Raw genomic sequence first — 19,302 nt, 5'->3', positions numbered from 1 at the left:
TGTTCCCATTCCGAGGGGGTTTGTATAACTCAGCATAAAAGTTCTAAAAGGCTTCTACTATTTTAGCTTGATCTGTTTGTAGTCTCCCTTTACCATCTATAATAGCCGATATATTAATTGATTTTTTTCCATCTTTAAGAGCTAACGCAAGAAGTCGACCAGCTTTAGTCCTTTCCATAAGGTTTTTAGCTTTATTTTTAGAGAACCACATTAGGGCCCTTTCAATTAAGATTTTGTTGTATTCTTATTTAAGCTGTTTAATTCTGGATGTAAATAAAGGGGCTAAGTTTAAAATCTGATCTTCTTCCAAGGAGGCAATTTGCTTCTCTAAAAGATTCAGCTTTGTATTTAATTTTTTATTCCTGATTGACATAATGACAATCATCTCCCCCCGTTAGTTGCTTTCATAGCGTCACATAACACTTCAATATCCATATCCACAGTGACATTCTCTTTGAAGAAGTGGGCTAGAAGTTGTGCAATTTGGACTTTGGAGGCTTGGTCAGAGAGTATGCCATCCTTCATTCTCCATGAACAGGATTTATGATGTTGGAAAGATAAATTCAAGGTTAGTGTGATGCAGGCATGGTCTAATATGAGAATTGGTTCAATAGTTGGGTCAGTTGCTGGGTGGACTACATTTTTGCTGACAAAAAAGTAGTCAATTCTAGGCAGGGTATTGTGAGTGTGTGAATAAAATGTGAAATTGCTATTTGTTGGGTTATGTAATCTCCAGATGTCAACTAGGGCATTATTCTCAGTTAGTGCATGGAGCTTTGTATGAGAGTGGTTAGATCTATAAGGACATGCTGAGATGCTGTCTGAGTAGTATCATGTGGAAGATTAAACTTACCAGCTAGAATAGGTTTTCTATCCTGGGGGAGTTCAGATACTTTTTGATTTAAGGAAGAACAGATGGTTGAATTGTCCAAAGTCAGGGCATATATGTTTGCAATAAAAAAGTTAAAAACATCCTTTGTGATCTTGGAAAGGAGCCACCTACCCTGATCATCATGTGCAAAAGTTTCAACTGAGCCTCTGGCTTCTTTAGGGATCAGAGTGAACACTTTAGTCTTCTTTTTGAGTGCCAGGGAGCATGGACTATCAGAAATCTAAGTGTGTTGCATACTGCAAGCCTCTCCCTGCCCAGCTCTAGTCTCCTGAAGAAGGATTTCCAACAATAATCTAAAACTTTCTCCTGGTTGATTGGGTGATTAAGACCTTTTGTGTTAAGAGATGTGAAACCCATCATGCAATATGTGATCATTGCACAGTATTTCAGAAAACATCTTTAAACTCTAAATATATACCCCAGACCACCCTCCCCCCAAAATATGAAAGGGGCAGTGTAGGCCTCTGAAACAGGAGCTCAGTCCACAGAAATGTCTCTGGACCCAAGCGGCATAACATTTACATGAGAGAACATTCAGAAAAGAGTGCTACAAAAATATCAATGGAACACCCTACTAATATATCAAATCTAATCAGCAAGATAAAATTTAGTCAGCAGGAGGAGGTTAAATATCTTTAAAAATTTATAACAGAAAGTGTTTCATTGTTTTTCCCTGTGTTAACGGGTAAAGAGCAGTGCACAATCAGGAGATTGGCTGTGAAAGGAGCCACTAGATTTTTGACAGGTTAAGAGAACTGGTAAAAGAGCCTGTAAGAGATACTGAAAAAAATATATCTCTTGAATACAGCACAGCTTATAGATATTAGTTACCTTACCCAAACTAATCACAGCATAGATAGCAAACAAAATTTATGGTATAAGTAAATTATCCAATGTGTGTTAGTGATATAGAGAATCAAAGGTAAACTGCAAGTCTAGAGCAATAACATGAAAGCAGTAATCAATAAGCTAAAAGAGAGAGAGAGAGAGCACTAAAGTAGCACTCTTAGACTGTAAATTCAGTCCAGAGAACATGTAAAGGAGTGTTAAAAAGTACCAACTGAACACCCGCTCAAGAAACATATTAGAACAGGGAAAATAAAATGATTAGTAAATCATTATAGTACAAACAATATAACTTTGTTATTTGTTTTTGGTGTTCCTGGGTGAAAAGGTTAAAACTTTCATAGAGAAGTGGATTGCAGCAAGAGCCGCAGGGATTCATGCAGGGTAAAAAATGTAACATTAGATATATTGCACACATGAAAGAAATAATATGGGCCCAGATTTACAAGAATCTGGTGCATCAGTACTGATGCGCCAGATTTCTTGCCCCCATTCACTGTCACCTAAAGGCACTATAGGTGCACAGTTTACAATACGGTGCACCAGGACGCACGTTAGGCCAATAGCATCAATATTTTTGATGCTATTGTGGACCTTGCTGCATTAGCATCAAAAGTTTCGTGCAAGGAGGCCCATTGACTTCAATCGGTGTGTCCATTTAAAGCCTCCTTTTAGCATGCATTAAAAATGACCCCAAAAATGGTGCAATGAAATCTTGAAGATTTCATTGTGCCATTTTTGTGGGCCTCTTAACGCCAGAACACGCCTCTTGCACACATTATGCTTGAAGCAGGCATAATGTGGTGCAAGGAGTCACAAAGTGGAGCAATGCATGCATTGCATCACTTTGTAAATGTGGCGCAGTGATTTTTGACTCATTGAGCCACATTAGCGTTAAAAAAAAATGTGGAGCAAGGAGGTGCATGGAACAAATATAATTGTTACTGAATAAAGATATACAAAGTTCATGAAAAGGATATTATCCATTGTGCATTGGTAACAGAAAGGAACAAAACAGGGACTACAAGCCTAGACAAAGGGAGAGACACACAGTGAGACATGTTGGAGTCCATCCATTTTTTCACACAGGCCTTAAGGCCCTAAGATCCCTAGGTTCGACAAAACTGAGCGAGTGGCCCTCATAAGAGAACCTCAACCTTGCCAGAACTTTAAAAGAAAAAGTAATGTTGAAAGATCTGAGCTCAGTGTGCATTGGAAATAATTTCTTCCTCCAATCCACTGTATTCTTGGCATAGTGCAGCAAAATGCCCATTTTATGATGCATCCAATCAATGACTTTAATAATACGTCTCATGTGATCCAGAATCAGTTCTGTGTGATGATATCTCAATGGCCCGAAGATAAGTGCCCTTGGTCGAGTAGATGAGGCAGAGTTCACACTTGTCAGAATTCTATGCCCCCTATTCCAAAGCTTCTTTCAAAAGATATTTTCAAAATGTTGAGGAGAAATTATGTAAGGGTTTCTTCTTTCTGCACAAATCCTGGTAATCTGAGCAAGAGCATACAGTTTATAATTATGTACCCCCAGGCATGACAAAGTGATGAGGCCTGGTTTCCAGAACGGAAGCAAAATGAAGAGAAAGGTCCTCCCTCCTTCATATAGTAAAAAATCAAGAAACCTTTTGTGGCGAGTGTTAACAGTACAGTGAGCAACTGAAATGCTTTAAGAAAACAATCATTGAGCCACCAATGATTACTGCATAAACCACCCACCGTGTATGGTGATCTGAATGTTGGATAGCTGCAATGGGAGTAGAACGTGGGGATGGACTGGTCGGGCATGGGAATGTTGTGGCCGGCAGTTACTGCGGGCGGTTGCTGGAGGTTGTCTAGTTGGCATAACTTCCTTACGACAAACCTTTTATTAAGTTGAGTTGGAAACAAATTCATCTTGGTGGCATGTTCTTTTCTCCACAATGGCGACAAGGATGGGATACACCAGAAATACATTTGTCCTTACTAAACCATGGACTAGGTGCAATAGGTCTTAGAGAATTAAAAGAATCTGCTGAGGTTGGACAACGTTGATGAGAAGATATGTATAAATGTGCTCTCAAACAGTTGCAAGAAAGGTATGGTAGGAAAATTAACGTAGTCATAGAAAGATATAAGTTTTATTCAAGAGTGCAAAAAGAAGATGAATCAATTGACCAGTATATGGCAGTGTTGAGGGGCCTTGCTGTAACTTCTGCGTTCAGAAACATGATATATGACCAAGTATTAAGGGACCAGCCATTGATGAGAACTAAATAAAAAAATATCATTAGAAACTATGGTCTTCCTGTGAATTATCTTTAAAAAATGTGATCGAAGTGGCAAGAGGTATTGAGATTACTGAGAGATGTATGCAGGCAGTGAGGAATGAAAATAAAGACAATGGTACTATATGTACTGTAGGGAGTGAGAAGAGTGGTAAGGAAAAAAAGAATCTTGAGGTTGGTAAAACTAGAGGGCTACTGTGTTTTTGATGCAGAGCTAATACACATTTAGATAATTCTAAATTGTGCCCTACCATTGGAAAGACATGCAATGTGTGTAAGAAGAGAGGACCTTTTTCATGTGTGTGTAAAAAAAAGTAAATTGTATTGTGGACGATTGTAATGATGAGGGGCTTGAGTATGGAATATGTGATGTGGTATTAAGTGTGCAGAGCGAGAACAGCAAAGCAAAGAATGTCCAATTGCATAAGTGTACATTAAGCATAGATGGAATACAGGTCAAAGCTATGGTGGACTCGTGTGTGTGGTACACCATAATGGGGAGAAGGTTGTTTGACAAACCATGGCTTGGTAGATTGTTCGAGAATACTAATTCAAGCCTACTTAGTTATTCTGGTCTTAAAATTTCTATTGTAGGGTCTGTGCAAGCTGAAATTGGATTTGCCAGAAAAATATGAATAGGAAATGTGCATATAGCAGAAGAAGGACCTAAGATTTTAAGCTGGACACACATGACTGAACTCGGAGTGAGAGTTGACCCTAAAGCTGACCAACCCGTTTGTGCAGTGGGTAAGGGTAGTATTAAAAGTACAAATGATACATATTCTGTCTTAAGGGAGGAATTTCCAAACGTTTTTAGCAGCGAGTTAGGAACCTTGAAAAACATAACATAATCTTAAAAGAGAATCCTATTCCTGTGAGGCATTGAATTACAGAGGGAAACTAAAAGAAATTTTGAATGATTTATGTGAAAGGGACATTATAGAACCAATTGAAAGCCCTGATTGGGTATCTCCAATTGTAATTTCTTTGAAATCCAATGGCGATCTAAGACTTTGTGTGGACTTAAATTCTTTAAACAATCCTATTTGGGTGGATGCTTTCCAAATTTGCAAGAATTAATGTTGTCAATTGATTTAGCTAGTGCTTATCATCAAATTCTGCTGGATCCAACCTCTAAGCACTGCACAGCCTTCATAAAACCTGAAGGTTTGTTCCAATACATAAGGATGCCATTTGGTTTAGCCAGTGCATCCGCTGTGTTCCAAAGGGAATTATCCATAGTATTATCAAATATAACTGGTGCGAATGTTTTTCAGGATGACATATTGATATTTGGGAAGGATAAAAAGGAACACGAGTGCATATTGAGGAAAGCTCTACAAGAACTTATGGACAATGGGTTAACTGTGAAAGAACAAAAATGCAAATTTGGGAAACAAAATGTGGAATATTTGGGTCACGTTATTTCAGAGGATGGCATTCGTCCGAAAATTAGCCATGTCAAAGCTATTTGCGACACTCCAGAACCCAAGAACAAGGAACAGTTGGTATACTTCTTAGGGTTGACAAAATTTTACGCACGTTTCGAAGAACATTACGCATCCAAGGTCGAGAATCTTGTAGCGCTAGTAAGGAAAAATGCAACGCTTTGCTGGGGACAGAGACATACTGAACAATTTGCGGCACCTCAAAAAATAAATTGGAAATGCATCATACCTAAGACCATTTGATGAAGATGCAAATTGTATCATTTCTGTGAATGCTAGTGGGTATGGCACTGGTGCTGTCTTATCCCAAAAAAGGAATGGGAATGAGTGGGTGGTCGCATATGCATTCCGTACTCTAACACAAGCAGAGAGGGTCTACTCTGTTACTTAAAGGGAATTACTAGCTGCGACTTGGGCTGTGCAACGTTTTAGGATGTATGTGTGGGGTCGCAAGTTTAAGATATGTACGGACCACAAACCCTTGGTAAATATCTTGAGTCCTGGAGGTGGGGGAAATCTTACCCCCCGGTTAGCGAGACTCACCTCAAAACTGCAAATGTACCATTATGAGATTATGCACTTGCCAGGGAAAGATAATCGGGTGGCGGATGGATTATCACGATTGCCTTTGATGTATGAGAATTGTGAGGAAGCTGATGATAATGAGTGTGATGTGGCATTTACAAATGATGGTGTGGTGTTTATTGAAGATCATGGGATGGAATTAGAGTTTTCTGAGGATAAGTGGATCAAGGAAATGCAAAAAGATGGAATCTTAGCAAAGGAATTTCTTATGAAGGAGTGGCCATCTGAGCGGCAGCTTCACTGGGAATGTAGTACATTTTGGAAGATCAAGGATGAGCTATCCACATGCAATAACATTGTCTTGAGGGGCGATAAAATAGATCCTCCTTATGGCATACCTGAACTTATTGTCAATTTGGGACATGATGGGCATGGTGGTATAGTAAGTACCAGAAGGAAAATTAAGGAAAGCTTTTGGTGGCCAGGGGTGGATAGTATGGTGAACCGTTGGGTGAGGGAATGCAATGCATGCAAGGCATGTGACAAGTCTGTCAAGCCAATGGTAGTACCTCTGCAGATGGTCGAATTCCCTGAAGGACCTTGGTGGTAAGTAGCGATTGATTTTATGGAGCCTTTTGCCACCTTACCATCCAGAGAGGATTATGCCATTGTCTTTATTGATTATTATTCTAAGTGGGGAGAAGTTGGTACAGTTAGCAATGTGATCATGACCTTTTAGAGGATGTGTTTTTCAGGGAAGGGATTCCTGAGACTTTAGTAATGGATAATGGTGTGCAGCTCATCCAGTAAAATGAAATTGTTCTTGAAAAATTATGGTGTGAATCACCTAAAGGTGTCATTATATCATCCAGAGGGAATGGTCAAGTCGAAAGGTTCAATAGGGTAGTTAAGGAACCTACACAGTTGGCTCTGAAATCTAACCTGTCATGGAAGAAGGCCCTTCAGAGTTTTTTACTATCTTATAGAATTACGCCCCATTCAGTGACAGGGAAAACCCCATTTGAGTTATTATGGGGAAGGAACCCGTCTTCCAAGTTAGTTCCATGGTGGTTAAAGAATAAAAAAAAGGAGCAGGGGTTGACCAACAGTGATGATCTAATTAGGAAACGTGTGCTAAAACACCAAGGTTGTGTGCTGAGTATAGTCAACAGAAGGAGAACCATGCCTAAACTCATTGCAGGGCAGTATGTATGTGTGAGGAACCCTAGGTTCATAGAAAGAGGGGCAGCTCATTGGTCAAGTCCTATTAAAATAGTGAAGGTATTGGAAGGAGCTGCCAAGCTTGAGGATGGTAAGACACGTAATCTGTGGCATGTGAGTATGTGTGAAGGAGTCAACATACGTGAAAAGGACAATGAAATCGAGGGGCATTTTCTGAGAAGTAATTCCGAGTTGCAACTAGTTGTGGGTCCTGATATTCATTTTGATATATGTGCTGACTCTGGACATAATGCAAACAAGTGTGTTTCGACCACAGAATGGTATACCTCTTCGATGACGTTAAAGGGAAAATAGATTACCTGGGTATCTCCAAGAATTTGTCATGGGACGTTGAGCAATAGTAATGTAATGTGAATATTAATAATCTGGTTAGATGAAGAAATATAGCTCCTCAAGGTGCAAATTGGTATATTGCTATGTAAGGTAACATTAGTAATTTTGTGTTCGTCAGAGTTTTTTTTGTTTTTTTGTTTGGGGGAAGATGTGTGGTGATCAGAATGTTGGCTAGCTACAATGGGAGTAGAATGTGGGGATGGAATGGTCGGGTAAGAGAATGTTGTGGGCGACAGTTGCTGCAGGGCGGTTGCTGGAGGATTTAGAGTTGGTGTTGCTCCCTTACGATGAACCTTGTTGTTTATTAAATTGAGTTGGAAACAAAGTTAGCTTGGTGTCACGTTCTTTTCTCCACAAGCATACAATTTATAATTATGAACACCAAGGCATGACAAAGATGAGGCCTAGTTACTAGAACTGAAGCAAAATGAAGAGAAAGGTCCTCCCTCCTTCATACATTTAAAAATCAAGAAAACGTTTGTGGCGAGTGTTAACAGTACAGTGAGCTGCTGAAATTCTTTAAGAAAATACTCATTTAGCCACCAATGATTCCTGCACAAGCCACCCACCGATGCCGTGAGAATAATGCAGGTCATCTGTCGTAGCATCTGAAATGATGGGCACCATTTTAAGGACTGAAAGGAAAATCATCATTAAGGTAACCGGCCATAAAAAGCATTTTAAAGTTGGTGGGGCATATAGTTCAACCAGCACTAAACCACTGTGCTCTCTTGCCTCTGGTTTATCTGTCCAATATATTTAGTCAGAGGCCACATCCCTGGGGAAAAAGCCGTGGACCGTGCAGCAAGTTTCGGCACCATCTTGAGTGCGGTGACAGTCCTCTCACCAGTTTCTTCGCTCCATAGAATGCTCAAGTAGTGAAGATGTGCTTGTATTCCTGCCCCAGAGTATCACCAACACCTTCACAGTAGCAAGACTGCATAATTGTGGGAGTGAGCATTCCTCGAAGGAGTATTTTTCGGAGGTTAGCAGCCACTCGGATCAGGAGCTCCATTCCTACATCACCATCTCTGTTGGGCATTAGCCATGACCCTTTGTTCCACCAATTATTAACCCCTCTGATGCCCTGGATGTAATGGTTACGTCCTGGGCAGCACTGCTCGGTGCCCTTGGGGCTCTAGCACTCCCCCTGGGAGCCTCACACCCCCTCCCCAGGGTAGGGATGGAAGGGGAATTGCTTGCCCTTCCGCCCTGACCCCTCTGTGGCGTCTGATGATGTCAGAGGCCTATCCCTCCACATTGGAAGCTCAGCTTCCAGCGCTGATCGGAGGAGAAATGCAAAATCATTTCTCCTCTGATCACGTGGAGGGGCCAAGAGAGGCATCAAAGGAAAGGAAAGGCCTTTCCTTGCGATCGGGCAACAGAAATGCCAATAGACACCAGGGAGTTTATTATTTTTTTTATTATTGAATAAGGGGAGTGGCCCCTTGGGCAAGGGCCACTCCCCAGGGGGGCAACTTATTTTTAGGCAATTTGTACCCCCCGGGGGCAGATCGGCCTATGATAATTAGGCTGATCTGTCCCCGGGGGGGCAGAAACCCCTAGACACCAGGAATCTTTTTTTATTTTTTTGTGTTTCTTTTTTATATATGGAGAGCGACCCCTTAGGCAAGGGTCGCTCCCCTGGGGACAAAATTAACTCTAGGCCATTTCTGCCCCCTTGGGGGCAGATCAGCCTATTTTTGTTAGGTCAATCTGCCCCCAAGGGTGCAGAAACCACTAGACACCAGGGATTTCTTTTTTGGCAGTTTCACTTGAGGGGTGCGACCCCTTAGGCAAGGGTCGTTCCCCTGTGGGGAAAATTTATTTTAGACCATTTCTGCCCCCCATGGGGGCAGATTGGCCTATTTCTATGAGGCCGATCTGCCCCCAAGGGAGGCAGAAACAACTAGGCCCTGGGGGTTGGTGTGTGTTTATGTGTGCGTTTCGTTTGGGGGGGTCAGCCCCTTGGGCAAGAGTCGCTCCCCAGGGGGACACATTACTGTTGGCCATACATGCCCTCCTTGGGACCAGATCGGCCTATTTTTAGAAGGGGGGCAGAAAGCTCACCAAAGACCAGGGAAGATTTTATTTTTCAAAATAAGAGGGTGGGGGTATGGTCATACCCACACCCCAAATAAATGGGGCCAAAGCTGTTCTGCCCACCAGTGGGCAGATGGGGTAATCACTCTGGATCCATACCCGGGGGGGGTCAGAAAGTCTACTAGATGCCAGAGAATTAAAATAAAAAAAAGAAATAGTGGGGTGGTAGCTACCAACCAGCATGGACATGGTTATGCCCCCACCCCAACTGAAGGGGTTAACAGTCTTTCAGCTCTCCCCCATACACTAAAACATCTTATCCCACGGCAAGCAAGAGGACATTTGATTATTTCGGGTTTTGGTTTTACATTTGGGCCACGAGAGCTTTGCTAACTCTCAAAATAGTCCCACTTGGAATGGTGAGGGCTGCACTTTTTGGACTTTGGGACGCTGCCATGTAGAAAAATCCACAAGACCTAGACACATCTGAAAACTAAACATCTGGGTGAGTCCAGGGTGGTGTGCTTCACATGCACCCAGCACCATTTTCCTACCCACAATGCCCTGCAAACCTGCAACTTTGCTGGAAATCACAATTTTTTTTCACATTTTTGTGATGGAACCTTCCGGAATCTGCAGGAATCCACAAAATTCCTACCACCCAGCATTGTCTCATCTATACCGATAAAAATTCTGCCCCACTTGTCAGCCTAGAAATGTTTTTTTTCAAACTGCCCTTTTGGACCCGCTTTGGTTCCCCCTCAATTTTGACATGTTTTTGGCTCTTCCCTGTCACAGGCACTTGACCCACCTACACAAGTGAGGTATCATTTTTACCAGGAGTCTGAGGGCAGCGTTGGGTGGTAGGAAATTTGTCCTGGTGCAGTGATCCCACACAGAAATGTGGGGAAAATGTGATTTTTGTAGCTGAATTTGAGGTTTGCTGAGGATTATGGGTAAGAAAACACTGGGGGGTCCACGCAAGTCACACCTCCCTGAAGTCCCTCTGGTGTCTAGTTTTCAGAAATGTCAGGGTTTGGTAGGTTTCCCTGAATGGCTGCTGAGCCCAGGACCAAAAACGACGGTGCCCCTCTCAAAAACAGGTAGTTTTGTATTTGATCATTCTAATGTGTCCATATAGTGTTTTGGGGCATATTCTGTCACGGGCACTAGGCCTACCCACACAAGTGAGGTACCATTTTTATCGGGAGACTCGGGGGAACAGTGGGTGGAAGAAAATGTGTGGCTCCTCTCAGATTCTAGAACTTTCAGTCACCGAAATATGAAAAGAAAGTGTTTTTTTGGCCACATTTTGAGGTTTGCAAAGGATTCTGGGTCACAGAACTTGGTGAGAGCCCCACAAGTCACCCCATCTTGCATTCCCCTAAGTGTCTAGTTTTTAAAAATGCACAGGTTTGGTAGGTTTCCCTAGGTGCCGGCTGAGCTAGAGGCCAAAATCCACAGCTAGCCACTTTGCAAAAAACAGCTCTGATTTATTTGAGGAAATGTGATGTGCCCACGTTGCGTTTTGGGGCATTTCCGGTCGCGGGCACTAGGCCTACCCACACAAGTGAGGTACCATTTTTATCTGGAGACTTGGAGGAACAGTGGGTGGAAGGATATTTGTAGCTCCTCTCAGATTCCAGAACTTTCTGTCACCGAAATGTGAGGAAAAGGCGTTCTTGATAAACCTACAAGCCCTATATATCCCCGCAACTAGAAGAGTCCAGCAGACGTAATGGTATATTGCTTTCACAAATCTGACATCGCAGGAAAAAGTCAAACGTGGAGAAAAACGGCTGTTTTTATATCTCAATTTCAATATTTTTTTAATTTCAGCTGATATTTTCTGTAGGAAAACCTTGTAGGATCTATACAAATGACCCCTTGATGAATTCAGAATTACATCTACTTTTTGGAAATGTTTAGCTCTCTGGGATCCAGCATTGGTTTCATACCAATTTCTGTCACTACCTGGAAGGAGGCTAAAAGCACAAAAATAGTAAAAATAGGGTATGTCCCAGTAAAATGCCAAAATTGTGTTGAAAAATGTGGTTTTCTGATTCAAGTATGCCTGTTCCTGAAAGTTGGGAAGGTGGTGATTTTAGCACCGCAAACTCTTTGTTGATGCCATTTTCCGTGAGAAAATCACAAGCCTTCTTCTGCAGCCCTTTTTTACCATTTAAAAAAATATATATTTTCGCTGTATTTTGGCTAATTTCATGGCCCCCTTCAGGGGGCACCCACAAACTCTGGGTACCTCTAGAATCCCTAGGATGTTGGAAAAAAAGGACGCAAATTTGGCATGGGTAGCTTATGTGGACAAAAGGTTATGAGGACCTAAGCGCGAACTGCCCCAAATAGCCAAAAAAAAAAGGCCTGGCATCTGAGGGGGAAAAGGCCTGCCAGCGAAGGGGTTTTAAGCTCATAAACTCCAGAACACTGCATTTGTGGACAGTGAGCATTCAACACGCTGACACAGCCATGAAGTAATTCCTTCATGTTATATGTTCATCATTAATATAGCTATTTACCTAAGCCACATTCCATATAATGAGCATTCAGTAGGTATGTTATTTTCCTTGGGCAACTGAAAAGGGGAAGCAAGATGCCGTTCAGCAATTTTTGTTGTCTTTAACTATTAGTAGTGGGTACACCTGTTGTTCATTTTTATTTGGAAAATACAAAGAGGCAGATTTAAGAAAATCTTGCGCCCCTTAGCACCTCCCTACTGCCACCATGTGTGCGCTGTATTTAAAATATGGCACACCATAGCGCATGGTAAGGGGCAATAGCATCATGCACTGTGTTCAGGGTTAGCGCCAATATTTTGGCGCTAACCATGAACAGTACATAGAGGCCCACTGTAACCAATGATGTGCCCCCTTTTAACGCCTGCTCTGGGCAGCTGTTAAAAGTAGCCGCAAACAATGCCGCAGTGGAATCTCTTAGATTCCACTGCACTATTTTTGCGATCCCTCTAGCGGGGGAATGCCCCCTTTGAATCCATTATGCATGACACATGCATAATGTGGCGCAAAGGGTTACAAAGTGGCGCAATGCGTGCACTATGCCACTTTACAAATATGGCGTATTGATTTTTTAAGCCTAATGCCACATTAACATAAAATAAATTACGCTAATGTGGTGCACAAGCTTTAGAAATCAGGGCCAACATTTCCTAGATTTCACACCAATAAGTTTTATTTCACCTAAAGATAGGAAGATGAGTACTATGATTGTCTTTATTTGCCTTGGTTATATAGCAAAGTAATCAACAGAAAAACTACAACTTCCAAAACTTTCAAACCCACTACTTAACCAGTTAGAGGGTTAGACCCTGAACAGCTGTCTATTAAGCCGTCATTTTCTCCTTTTTGTTTGTGTGTAGTCATTTTTAGCAAATTCTGACAGCAGGGGCGGAGCCTCCATTAGTGCGGAGGAGCATTGGCCCCCACCAGCTGGGGTAGCTGCAAAACCTGTTCAAGAAAACTATAACAAACAGTGTTTATTATCGTTTTCTTGAAAAGGGGCAGGGCATTGGGGTGACAAGCACTTGAGGGGAGTGCAGAGAGCACTCCCCTCAGTGCGCATGTGTGTTTGGCTGGCTGTCTCGGGCCAGCCAAACACACATGCGCAATATGCTAACTGCAGCCCAGCAAAACAGTTGCTGGGCTGGAGAGAGCCTGCACAGGCTCCCAGTCTGCCTGGGAGAGCCCTGGCTGGGTGCTCCCAGGCAATCCTGATGCTGCTTTGAGGCTGGGAGCCTGTGCCTGTCTGGTCCTGAGACGAAGCAGAGGAGCGGCACGGCGGCGGAGAAGGTAAGTTGTTTAAAAAAAAAAAAATTATGATGTAATGCGTCTCCTCCCCACCCTCTGGCATGCTGCCCCGCCCCTTTTGTGACCCGCTAGCCGTGACTGTCTGATAGCCTTATTGGTTCTTTTTTTTATATATACTGTAATAAGAACCGAATATCAGAAGTATCTCAGTAAACGAATAAAAATCAATGTCTTGCAACAAAAAGATAAAATAGTGCACTAGTTGGGTGGGTTACACATAACTGCCACATCACATAAAATAAAATACCATACAAAATACTCATTCAGATTGAGGAACAAACAATTCTGACATATGGGCAGTCATGACACTCTCCTCTGTGTCCTTAATAGGATTAAAAATGTAGATGTGAGAGCTAGAAACTTTTGTATTCTGAAGCACAACTATAGGCAATTATTATGCTATATCAATGCACGGATATAACTTAAGATGCCATATCTGAAAAAGTCTTACAATAAAATAGTCTAAATGTGGAATCATTTAGACAATCAGCTGAATACATGATATTCTCTTAACATTTACCTAGGAGGTAAGGCTCCATCTCCATTTCACCTCTTGTCGAATGTGATTCACATCTGTCAGTACTAATGCCAGACTCAGACATAATCCATCTACACCTCACCTGGTTAGGGTAGCAGAAGACGCTGGAGCAAAAGTTTTGACATATGAAATTAGGAGCTGATTTGCCCCTCTTATTCTATATACTTTCAAATGGGATTTGTATTCCTTCAAATACTTTACTATACAAAGTGACAGATTATCCAGAAAAAGGGGATTAGAAGATCGACCTAATAGAAGATTTTGTCTTCCTGGTTACAACAAAAGTCACCCCCAGTAGAGGTAAACATTGTGCCTTTTAAACCAAGAGCCTTGTAGGCACAATATAAGGGAGATTATCATCGTCGATTTAGTTGAAAACAGTTTTTGAGACAGATCTTCATTAACTGGCCAGGACTGGTCTGAAACAATATTCACATCCCAAAGAGAAAAATATATACGTTCTGGTGGTATCATCAGTCTGATTTCTTTCAGAAGTGTTTTACGCAAACAGTGTTCTCCCACTGGTTGGGTGCTCACTGGGAGATGTCCTGCTGAGATCAATGACCTGTATGAATTTAGAGTCCTATAAAATGAGCCCTGCTGTGGCAATCCTTCGAAAGAATTAACCACATGTCCATATTTGACATGAACCAAAAAGAAGCCATCTTGTCCAAGCTGAGCGATAACACTGTTGGGTTCTTGGAGCCCAGGCTTGGTGGTAAAAGAGGACAGCTCAGTCCAAAAGACCCGTGGTCTGCCATCTTGGCCAAATATCCACCATTTTATCAACTTCAGAAGTCTGGAAATTATGATAGGATCAAGGCTCTCTGTAGGACTCCTTAAAAGTTGAGTCACCATGGAATTTGAGGGCTCCAGAAGAATGGGGAACCTGGCTTAAGAGTAGTAGTTCTGCTTTTTTGTCAAGGCATCTTAGTGGTTAACTTTGGAATCAAAATCAAAGGTAGAAATGCATAGCTCAGATTGCACTGGAAGCTCTGATGTAAGGAATCTGACTAAAGAAGAGAGCTAACTGGAAATTCAGTTTGAATGCAAACAGATTGATCTTGCAAGGACCCCAACAATGCATTTAGTAACTGAAAGTCTGAGAATCCAACCTACAGATATCTGGAATTCCAGTCTACCACCTTGTTGGTTACACCTGGCAAGTATTCTGTCATCAATGACATATTGTGATCAGGCAAAACAGTGGGAAGTCCTGGTCTATAGGAGACTTTTGTAGTTGGGAAAAAGAAATGCTGCAAGGTCTGTTTTGGATGTCTGTAGATTTCGAGTTGAAAGCCTTGTTTCTTGAGTTATACACATCCAGTTTTCTATGTATAGATCCGTTTTGCCCCTTAAAGAAACCTTTGGCGAGAAGACATTTACCAGTAGCTCTTGAATGGTAATTACCCCCACCCCCGCCTTGTCTGCAGAATCCTCCTCAACCATCTCTCCCTCTTGGAGGAAGATTGCATATTTTTTCTAGTCCCAGGAGCCATGTCATCTGGAGGCTGAGAACATTTGGGAGCCTTGTGCTTAGCCTCGGCCCTAAAAGCCACTCTTACAAGCCTGTATCTTGCAAACACTTAAGGTATGAAAACCACTTTAAGGGAGAGCTGGGCCTTGCCTAAAGTTGCAAATATAGTAACTTAGCGACCTCATAATCATAAGCACCGTTCTCAAAAGAGGGACTAAATTGTGCATCACAAAGGGGGTTTTCACCTTCCTCTAGTTGGTCTTTTAAATAAGGGAACAGGATATTTTGAACCAGAGCCTGCATGTCTTTGGTCTTGGCCAAACAATCCTGCATTGCTTTGGGAACTGGTGACCTTCCTTCTTTGTCATCATGATCATTCATTGTCATTCTTTGCTTTTGGGGTTCTATTGGGCCTTGCTCAGGTCTGCCAACCAGCTCCATAATGCATGACTGGATGTGCTGTAGCGCAAGGGTAGGAGCCTTTTTATTGTGTCATCTACAGTGACCCCCATAACCTGTGAGGTATTTTTCCTCAATATGATGATGGGGCCTAATCCTTCAATATCTCTTGCACAAACAGCCTAGCAGCAATAATAAGACAACCTAGAAGGTCTGGGCAAAGCCTAAACAAGCTGAAAAATGTGCCCCTCAAAGGTTAAATAAAGGGCCTCAGTTCCAATTGTAGTTGAAATTGTAGAGAGTTGGGGGGTCACTGAGTGTACCACCACAAGTTACTGCTGGGAAATGATATCCTGTTCATTTTGACTAATCAAATTGCCTCCAAGCATCGGTATCATGTTGCAATTTTACGGTATCCCACCAGAATATCCATTCCAGATAATCGTGGGGCCACAATATTGTGGCAAGAATATTGAGGAAAAATTATTGTGAAAGTAAGTTTATATAGGTAAATATAGGTTTACTATACTTAACTCAGAAAAAACGTATGTGTGCCTTGACCACATATATATCTTCAATCTATGCCGATATGGAGTTAGGAATAGAAAATATATAGTTACCTACATGCATTTACCATCTCAATAGTTTGATTCTTGATAATTTTGCCACAATATTTTGGCACCATGATACTTTTGTCCTTGATATTCTACCATTCAAACAAATTTTACAACCCCCCCTCCCTTCTTTTAATTTAAATTGTTTTTTTCCTGCAGGCTACAACAGAGCAGGGGCATGATTACATTGCATTGAATCATCTGCCACCTTTTGCCAGGGAGCCACCACTTCGGCACATCAGGCGGTGCTGAAGTGTTCAGAGCCAAGGCGCTGGCCAGGATGAATTTCCTATGCCACTCTTGGTGCCCCAGGAAGGTCGAGGCAGGGCTGAACCCATGCAGCAATGTGCCCTTTCCAGCACAGAATACTCTGATGAGTTCCTACAGTTCAATACAATACAAAATACTCATCACAGCTCCAGTGCTCAACTACTCTCCTCTCCCAGATTACTTTCGCTGATCCACTGGCTGTTTGCCTACTATCAGACCTAGATTGCTCGCACCCAGTCCAGCATCAGTTCCAAGCCCCATAGCTACAGCCATTTTTCAGAGGCTAGCTTCAGGGGGGTGTTTGGGGTGTTACTCTCCCTAAAATGTGTATTCTGTTGTAAATAGTTGGGGACAAGTGCTTTCAGGGGTATGGCGAGGTTTCTGTTGGATGTCACCTGGGATTTTTACATACACATAGGCATGAATACACACACACACCCACACACACTTGCTCTCTTGTCTGTTTTAAAGATATTAAAAAATGTTGATTAGTTTGAAAAATATTGTGTCCAACGATACGCACTGCCCCTTAAGCCACCCTCATGCCCTGCTTTATTTTTGGGAAATATGAAGTATACCTCCCCCCAATCTCACTGACCAAGCTACGCCCTTGACATTTTATCCCGAGCTTCGTTGTAGGTTTCCTACAATTGGGGATGTACACTGTGCCCTACTCGAAATTAGTGACAAAAGATCGATTAAGTGCTCTCCGAAGACTCCAAGATTCCTTCAGGAGTTGGAACATAGTAGACAACTACAGGCGCAGACACATTTTTCAGAATTAACTTTTCACTTGAAAAAATATTACAGAATGCTTTGATAGTATGTTTTACTTATATATTCTGCCTGAAGCCGTTGTTTCACACTTAATCATATTAAACATGCAAAACGCCCTTCTTCACTAGCACCGCCTGATAACCTGTAAGTACTTGTTCATATAACATTTCTTTATTGCTGCCTATAGATCATGCCTTCATTTTGTTTTCCTTAAAATGTATAGTATCTGTTGCTGCATATACGATCTCTTATAAACCTGTTTGTTATGTGGACTGAAGCTTTAGGATATATTTCTTTAACTATCTTACATGTTTTATTTAGTTTTTAAATCATACCTGGTTGGACCCTGTTGCCATGATGCCATGATAACTGATGTCATTGGTTAGGGACAGCAAATGACTCCTCCCACCACCACCCAAGGGCCAGTCAGTGTTGAGTTGAGAGCAGTTCTTTTTACTCAGTCCTGAATCACCGACATTTGGCATTCCAGAATGTTATCCTGTTTGATAATGTTAGTTGTAGAGGCGTAACACCCCACGTCACCAGTCGCAGCTGGTGACTTGGAAAAGTTGCGGGTGGGGGGAGATAAAACAAAAATAAAATATAAATTTAAAAAAAATAACTTACCTGAACGTCCGCCGCTCTCCGCTGCACTGCAGGCTCCCAGCCTGCCCTGCGCCCAATCATGACGCTTCTCAAAGCAGCGTTATGGCGCTCCAACACAGACTGGATGCCTGGGACGGTTCTCTCCAACTCGGCAACACAGTGCCGGGTTGGAGAGAGCCCTTGTGCGCCTGTGTGTTTGGCTGGCCCGAGACGGCCGGCCACACATAAATGCGCACTGATGGGAGTGCTCTGTGCACTCCCCTTGGTGCTCGCCACCCTCATGGCCTGCCCCCTTTAAAAATAAAACGATAATAAACACAGTTTATTATCGGTTTATTTTCAAAGGTCTGCAGCTCCTGCTGCTGGCGGGGTCGGTGCTCCTCCGCCCTAACGGAGAAGCCGCCCCAATACATCATCCACCCCCCGTGCAGCCCCTGAAGTGCAGGTCTACCCCTCCCCTTTGTTAAGCCCCATTCATCCTAAAACTGATTAATATTTGTAAGGTGCAGGAGACTCAGGCACCCTTCACCATTTTCTGCAGGCTCCTTCTTAGGTTTTTTGTCATTTCACTGGTCTGCTGGGATTTTGTGATCTGTTGTGACATGATTCACCGGATATCCCTTCAATATATAATTTCGTCAGGGTCAGCTCCTTTGCTATGACGAAGGAGCGTCACTCCACTGGCTGACCCAGAAGCAGAAAAATAAAGCATTAGTTTACTATTGTTTTATTTTTCTGCTTCTGGCTCAGCCAGCAGTGCAGGGAGGGGCGAGGCTGGGCCACGGAAGGTGGGAGGAGGGGAGAGTGCACCTAAGTGCGCATGTGTGTTTGGCCGGCCGTCTGAGGCCAGCCAAACACACATGCACACTTAGGTTTCTCCAGCCCGGCTGTTTAACACAGCCGGGCTGGAGAAACTGCACAGTCCCCAGGGCTGTGTCTGAGCGACAGTCACTGCCGCTCAGACCAATCCTGGTGCTACTTTCATGCTAGGTTTTGCTTGAAAGCAGCACCAGGATTGCTAGGGAGCCTGTACTGGTGTCCGAGCAGTGAATGCTGGGACACCAGAAAAAGAGGAGCTCGAGGTGGCAGGAGGCAGCAGGGACGGAAGCAAGGTAAGTTCTTTTAAAAAAAAAAATTATTAGTTTTATCTTGTCTCCGTATCCCCCTGCCC

The sequence above is a fragment of the Pleurodeles waltl genome, chromosome 8, assembly GCF_031143425.1.
Source record: "Pleurodeles waltl isolate 20211129_DDA chromosome 8, aPleWal1.hap1.20221129, whole genome shotgun sequence".
Taxonomy (NCBI): Eukaryota; Metazoa; Chordata; class Amphibia; order Caudata; family Salamandridae; genus Pleurodeles; species Pleurodeles waltl.
This window is presented reverse-complemented; position numbering follows the sequence as displayed.